The 8,518-nt window shown below is 29.8% G+C and overlaps 1 long non-coding RNA gene across 2 annotated transcripts in view; it reads left to right on the top strand.

Moving 5' to 3' along the window:
• Positions 1–4,405: 4,405 nt before the first annotated feature.
• The window catches only part of LOC136083637 (uncharacterized), an 8,397-nt gene continuing 4,284 nt past the window's right edge, over positions 4,406–8,518 (top strand). For both annotated transcript variants that reach the window (XR_010639946.1, XR_010639948.1), the window contains exon 1: positions 4,406–4,449. This is a non-coding gene — a long non-coding RNA (uncharacterized LOC136083637). The remainder of the gene's footprint in view (positions 4,450–8,518) is intronic.

Here is an 8,518-nt window from a genome sequence, read left to right as displayed (position 1 = left end):
TCTTTCAGACTTATTTGAAAACCGCATTGAAAATGTAGTTGGACTAAACCGAGCTCCTAATCTTTAGCCTTAATAGCCTCAAAGACGTTAAGTCTATTACTCTTTTCTACAAATTCTATCATGTTTGATGCTTAGGAGAGCTACTATCTCTTGTTTAGTCAAAAAAAACTTGAGACCACCTAACTCATCATTTTGCAAAGTCGCCTCCTTTTATTGTAACTGTTCTTTCACTGTTATAACACAAACATAAGACACAAAAAAAATGTATAAAGTATTCAGTTGAAAACAAATAACATTATGGAAAACTGTCTTAGCCACACAGGTGTGTAATAATGGACAAAATTTAAATCTAAATAACATAACATAAAATTTTTTTTTTTTTTTACCATTTTGTCCATTATTACACACAGGTGTGTAATAATGGACAAAATGGTAACAAAATGGTATTATTGCAACAACTCTAAAACAGGGTAAAGTAATATTCAAAAATGAAAATGTGCAAGTTACTTCTCTAAGTGTTACTCCATCAGGAAAAGCGAGCTCTATATATAGCATTTTATCTAAAAAGTGTATTACAAGTGGATATATTATAGTGGACTAACTTGACAGTCACTAAAATAACAGAGCACCAGAGGTTTAAACAGAACACAAACAAACATAAAGTAACTAAAAGCTGAGTCAACACCATGTCATAAATATAAACAGAAACAGAGTCAATATTGCGCCAGAGGTATAAGCAGAACACAAACAATAATACAATATTGCGCTAGAGGTTTAAACAGAACACAAACAATTATATTGTAAGTTACGGGTAAGTTACATCGCACCTAGAGATTTAAACAGAACACAAACAAACATATAGTAACTTACGGGTGAGTCAACATCACGTCAGAGGTTTCCACAGGACACAAATATACGTACAGTAACTTATGGGTGAGTCAATATTGCGTTTGAGGTTTAAACAGAACACAAACATACATACAGTAACTTATGCGTAAGTTAATATTGCGCCAATAGTTTAAACAGAACACAAACAAACATGTAGTAACTTACAGGTGAGTCAACATCGCGCCAGAGGTTTAAACAGAACGCAAACATACATACAGTAACTTACCAATAAATTTGACATTACTTTATATACTTGGTTTTTCCTTCATTTTATATTTATAGTTCCTCAATAATTAATAATTGTGAGCTGTGGAACAGTTACCAGATAAAGCTGACCTAAAAATGAATTTATAAAAAGCATCCAGAAGTTTTTCTTTGTTTGTTTTGAGTCTATTAATAAATCTACAAACTCAGTTAAACATGTATTATTAAGACAATTTGCAGTTTCTTTCCAAGCTTGTATTTAAATTCCAGTCTCATTCTGTTATTAACAACATGATTAGTTGCCACAAATATTATCATAAATAAGCATTTTAAAAACCAATCTATGATATGTGAAAAAACATATTATACAAAAATATAAGGTAGTTGGTAGTTGTGTTTAACAATATATATTTAAAAATAGGAAAAGCATATTTTAAATAATGAGTCTATTAGGTTTAATTTTTCTTTTATTTAAAACAACTAATTTCTTTAGTTGTTTCTAAAATTTTATTTTTTAATAATAATATCCTAACCTCTGATTAAATAACGATATCATAACCTCTGATTAAATAACATAAAGAAAATAATGCTGTGTAAACAGTTTATAACTTACTGAATAAGTACAGATTTATCAAGTTTCGCATTTTTGGTAAGGTTTGTTTCTCCATTAATAAATTTTTTTTGAGATAAGAACGAATGAAAATTGTTAAGCATTTTGACTGATTTTTGATTTATGATTAATTTTTCATTCATGTTAGTGAACACTATTCTTTTTTTTTACAAGCTAAACAAATCCATGACTTTTCAGCATTTAGTTAATTGAATATCTCATCAGATACATTTACACATTTTTTATGGTACCATTCGCTGCACATATCACACTGTAACATACAAAGATTGGTATTTTTTGCATGATACCATACCCACTTTGAATGAGCAAGAAATTTCTAAAGTGATTAATTTTTCTTCATTAAAACATGATTTTGATTGGCTAACTGGAAAGGCAGAAAAATATCTTTTTTTAATGTATTCAATAAAATGTTCTCTAATCTAATTTTGTCTTTGTCTAGAGATAAAGCTCCAATATCAAATTTGTGAAGTATGTTTAATGCATTAGCAATTGCAAAAACGCCACAATCCACACCATTAGTTTGTTGTTGACATTTGTGTACATGGATTGTTAAGATTTTCCCTTTTGTTTTATAAATATTGCATATTTGTTGCTTAACATGATCCTTCCCTTGGCCATGGAAAAGACTGTCATAGTAGAAAATTGTGTCCGCTAGACAATTCACATCAGAAATGGTAATCCAATGATATTATCCAGTATATTATACTTAAACAAAATTATTCTTTTCCTCACGAAACACATATTTTTTTACCTAAAATCTATCTTGAAACCCAATTTCATATGAATCTGATTCAAAAGAAGTTTTTCGGCAGCTTACATCTGTCAGCATATCATTGTTCTCAATAGCATCAATTTCAGTTTGTGATAACACAAGCAGGTTGTTGTCAAACATAACTCATTCAATACTTTTTTCTGTATTATCTTGCTGAAAAATTATATTTTCACTTGCATCTATGTGTTCAGACTTAACTAGTACTTTATGATTTTTATTTGATTCAATTTTTAACTGCTTTAGGCCCTCAACTTTTCTGCACCAACTCTATGCCTCCCCGAATATAATGCAACCTTCTTTCTTAAGGGAATGCTTAATGCTTGTAACTGACGCTTATGTTTTTGAACAGGCTGCGAATGAATACCTTGTTCATTCAGAATGCATTCTTCAAATGATTTTTAAACATTTTTTAGAATATCAATTCCATTATCTAATTTCTCTTCATTTTCAATAAGGTATGCTTCATTAATTAACTGCTTAGCTAGTTCTCGAAACAAGGATGCTTTAGTGTTTAAGCACGTTTTTTGTTTAAGAAGTGATTCCAATGTTTTTATGCTACATTCTACTTCTCTGTCTTCTTTGTTGTTTGTAATAAACAGTTCATTTTGAGGCAGTAAAGGTTTTCTTCCGAAAAAAATTTCTTTATCCAAGTTCAAAAACGGTGAGTAAATGTATAATTGAGATAAATTGTACCAAGACCATGAAGGAAATTAATTAAAAACTGCAAAGAAATGCTTACAAAGATACCCAGTTCTTTTTTAAGTTAGTTATATATAAATTAACTTATTATTATCACAAAAAAAAACGTTAGCCATATCTTAGCAACTGACAAACTTTTTCTTACCTTTATTACCAAAATTTTTGTCAGCAGAATAACATGAAAACTTTGACACAGTTTCTGTTTCATAGTAATGAATCAAAGCGAGTATTTCCTCGTATGATTCTGCACATATCCACTTTTCCGCAAAAAATATTATACCAATAATAACTTTAATAGTTCAATATAGTAAAAATAAAATAAAAGTATCAAATTTAGAAAAATTACAAATGCACAAAATACATAAAATTACATAATATATATCATAAATTATATAATACCATAAAACTATCAAACTACCCTTAACAAGACTTGAATCTTCTAACAAACTTAAACTCTTATCGTCAGTGCCGGTTTTAGCACTACCAGCGCCCTGGGCGAGATTTCTACGGCGCCCCTAGCTCAATTTAACCCCATTCAAAAAAAAAAAGGCAAAGGGTAAAATAACCAATTAGTTTCGCCCCTTTTATTTGCGGGGCCCTGGGCCATCGCCCAACCAGGCCCTACCCTAACGCCGCCACTGTATATATATATATATATATATATATATATATATATATATATATATATATATATATATATATATATATATATATATATATATATATATATATATATATATATACATAAACAGTGCCGGTTTTAGCACTACCAGCGCCCTGTGCGAGATTTCTACGGCGCCCCTAGCTCACTTTAACCCCATTCAAAAAAATGGCAAAGTGTAAAATAACCAATTAGTTTCGCCCCTTTATATTCGGCGCCCTGGGCCATCGCCCAACCAGGCCCTACCCTAACGCCGCAACTGCTTATCGTCTGCCGATATCTTATCATGTGAAAAAGAAATTTTATCCATTTTGCAGTTATTATTTTCTACTTAATCCTTTAAGTTAATATAGAGTTTTGCGGACTCTAAGACGTCACCTGACTTTGCGGAATGGAAATATGCTCCAACCTATGGAAACGGTTAGCGATCTTTAGTATGCTTCAAAAGGAGGTCTCGCAAATTTTGAAAATTGCAGACTCCGGAATGCTTTTTCGCAAATATTCGCAACCTACTTTTGAAGCATACTAAAATGTTGTTTACTGAAATGAATGTTTACTGAATGTCTCTTTTATTATCGTATATTTTGGAGTATGGTAATTCAATTAACTTTAATATTTAATTAAATTATCTTATAATGAAAATTTTTAGTTTTATTATGAGTATACTAATAGTTTTTTTGTTTTTATAAAGAACTTTGTACAAAGAAATTATTAGTTTTTTTATAAAAAAGTTGCTGTTTACATATGTGGTGTATATCATAAAGTATATAGTATAACCAATTATATTATATAAAGACATCATAGCATTACAAAATTTAGCAGTACGGTTTAGATAAGTATAGATAATTATTAGAGATTAGAGAATTTATATAAAAGAACAAAGACTTTATCCTTTTGCATAACACTGCAAATCTCTAATAACTTTAACAACCTCTAATAATCTCTCTACTAACTACCTATACAATATAAGTTTTTTTCTTTTCTATTAGGTATACTATTCTAAGTAACTTATCCTCAGTACAGATAAGTCATATTTTTTAATACAAAATCTGAGCTTCTTTTTCGTTATTAGAAAAATATTTATATATCTAAAAAAATGTTTATTGTGCTTATAAACACGAATCCAAAGACTGTCCAAATGGAAACTTTAAAAAACTGCATTCATTGCTGCAGAAGAATTAAATTTATTAATAAATCTTATTATAGCTATTAAATCACTATTAATAGTAATATTACAATTATTATAATTAAACCATTATTATTAATACAACTGTAATTATTATTATAACTACTGTTATGAATAATATCATTACTTTATTATTATTAGTATAATTATTGTTGTTTTTATTTTTATTATAATTATTTTACAACAATTGTTTTACACAATTGTAGGTCTTTATGCATCATCAGTCTGAAACTGTTTGTAAATGTTCCTCACTATTGTTTATATATTATTAAAAATGAAAATATGTTGATTGATTAATTGAGCTGAGTGAAAAAGTTAAATATGTTAATGTGGTAATGGATGAATCGTAAAATTATAATTATAGAAGATATACAGCAAAGAAAAGCTAAATATAATGTTTTCTATGTAAAATAGCTAGAAATACTCCTAAATTAACTAAAATACTAGTTACACTTGAAGATCTGTATTAGTTAGGACCCATAACTCAGAATTAAGTTAACTCCACTGATCACAAAATTGTTGAAAAAAATTAACCTCTGGATTAAAAGATGATCCAAAACAAGTTTGGTATACATGGGATGAAATCACTCTATGAGCATGGTGTGGACATAGTGTGGACACAATCTATCATGAAAAAAACTTTTTCTGGTCTGGTTTAGTAGCGTTTAATTTAAAACTACAGTTTATGGAAGAAACTTTTTGACTATTTATATATATATATATATATATATATATATATATATATATATATGTATATATATATATATATATATATATATATATATATATATATATATATATATATATATATATGTATATACATATATATATACATATATATACATATATATATACATATATATATATATACATATATATATATATATATATATATATATATATATATGTATATATATATATTAATGTATAAATATAAATGAGCATATATATATAATTATATATATATCTATATATATATACATATATATATATATATATATATATATATATATATATATATATATATATATATATATATATATATATATATATATATATATATATATATATATATATATTAGGGATATGACTTTTTAATTTTTTTTCAAATAAAATGTTTCCTGTATCATAAATCGATGAACTTTTACCTAAAATCATGAAAAAAGGCCCAAATAGCTTTCTGCAACAAAAAAAGGTCACCCCCAAAATAAAAATTTGATTTACCATTTTTATACATTCATTTTTGACCGATGTTTTAATCTTAAGCTTAATTCTCAGCTTAATTCTATTTATTTCATTATTTTGTTATGAATTTATAAATATAACGCCACACGTTACCATGGCAACGAAACGGCCGTGTGCCGGCAAATACTTGGAATTGTTATGTGATGACGTCATTGTGTTACCACGGTGATATAGACGACTGTAACAGACTGTAGAAGATTATAGAACTTAGTAGAACATTCTGGAAGCTCTAAATAATTATATAAGCGAGCTGCTGTCAGAGCTCAGTGTTGATAATGTGAATAGTTCTATGAAGTACTCTGCGTGTAACTGAGTTAATAAGGAACTACTGTAGCGAACTAAAGACGCTGTAAGTGTACGAAGTATAAGTAGTTGTAGCATTATCGTTAGGATACGGACTGGATTATCGAACTGTTATCAACATTGACTGGATTATCGAACTATAATTGGATTACTATACAGTTAAAGTATTTTATTAATTAAACGACTTTATTAAACGGATATTTACGCTCAGCTATCCGTAAAGTCGTAACAATATTATATGATGTCTCACAAGAAAAGTCATACCACAGTAACAAAGAACAAGAAGACTTGGACTAAAAATTTGGTGAGATTTCAAGAGTCACACAGAAGAAGAGGAAGCGTGGCTGTAGAAGAACATTCACTCGATGAAAATTCCAGAATACCACTTCAATTGCAGATCGTAGGAAGATACCAATTTCTCGGAGCATATGTTAAAGGAAGAAAAGAACGAATAGACCAAATTTCTAAGGAAATTACAAAATTGTGGGACAATAAACTGAATTTTCCACGTGTGTCTGATCAAGTGATAAGAGCAAAGCTTATGAAGGTGCTGAAGGTCTATGATGAATGTGTCAAGCGTGGAAAATATGATGTTCTCAATGCATTATTTGACATCACGAAAATGAATGGCCAGTGGTTATCCTCGGAAGATAAACGTCTATACCACCTACAAAAAGAAAGTAAAGGACAGGTGGGGTACTCAACAGGACAAGTGGCAAGTAAAGAAACCATTCACCCTTCCAAGAGAAGGAAAGTCCAGTCTGGAACAGCAATACCTTCCACATCACAAGTCCTGTCTACCACAGACAGTGGTACTGAATCTGAAAACTGCAAAAGTAAGAGTGAAGATGATGAAGACGACGACGGTGATAAAGACGATGATGAGGACACTCAGAAAAAAACTAGAAAGCACTACAAAAGTAAATTTGCTGTAAGTATGGTTACATCAAGTGGAGTTTCCACAAAGAAAGCTGCTAAAATATGCAATGTATTATCACAACAAGGTATTGATATTCCAACTCCAAGTCAATCAGCAATTTACAAGTCCATATTCAAAGAGGCAGGTAAATTAAAAAAAGAAATGATACAACAACTTAAAATGGAACAGTGGTCCTTACACTTTGACGGCAAACGAATAGATGATAAGGAATATCAGGTAGTTGTACTTCAGAATGAAAGAACTGACGTGAAACTTGATGCACTGCGTTTAAAAGATGGCAAAGCTGAAACTGTTGCTGAAAAAATTGCCAAACTTATTGATGAATACAATTTGTGGAATTCAATTAAGATGATCATTACTGATACAACAAACGTCAATACTGGGAAGAGAAATGGAGTTGTTGTGAAGTTGCAACGTATGTTTAAATTAAAGGGTGTCACAATACCACAATTTATCGGTTGTCAGCATCACGTACTAGACAGGATTCTCCGTCTGGTGATGGACGAAGAACTTGGGGGTGATACCAAATCTCCAAACATTGAATACCCATTTGTGTCTGAACTGTTGAATAAGTATGATGAACTGAAGGATAAGTTTGTGAATGGAACTGTAGAAATTCTTGATAAATCAGGGTGGAGAGACGATATGAAGTTTTTGTACCATTTAACAAGAGTGTTTAGGTTCTATGAAGAACAAAGAAACTTCCCTCTGATTCACTTTCAGAACATTCCTAATATGAGCAATGCCAGATGGAACTTAAGAGCCATTCTCGCCATTCTGGCGTTCATTCTTATGCCTGAAGCGAGAAAGAATTTGGAGAAGGTTTGCAGGTTCATTTCATATGAGTGGGCAGAACATTGGTTTAGTAGTCAAAAGTACAATGACAATGACTTCAAGAATTTATCTGATGTATTGAAGCCTTACAAAAAGGCATTGCAGTCATTCAAAAATCACTGGAAGAAAGAGCCATCCGTCATCGACATACCACG

This window comes from Hydra vulgaris, chromosome 08 (assembly GCF_038396675.1).
Source record: "Hydra vulgaris chromosome 08, alternate assembly HydraT2T_AEP".
NCBI classification, from domain to species: Eukaryota; Metazoa; Cnidaria; class Hydrozoa; order Anthoathecata; family Hydridae; genus Hydra; species Hydra vulgaris.
The sequence above is the reverse complement of the archived record's forward strand: the minus strand, read 5'-3'. Positions and strand labels throughout refer to the sequence as shown.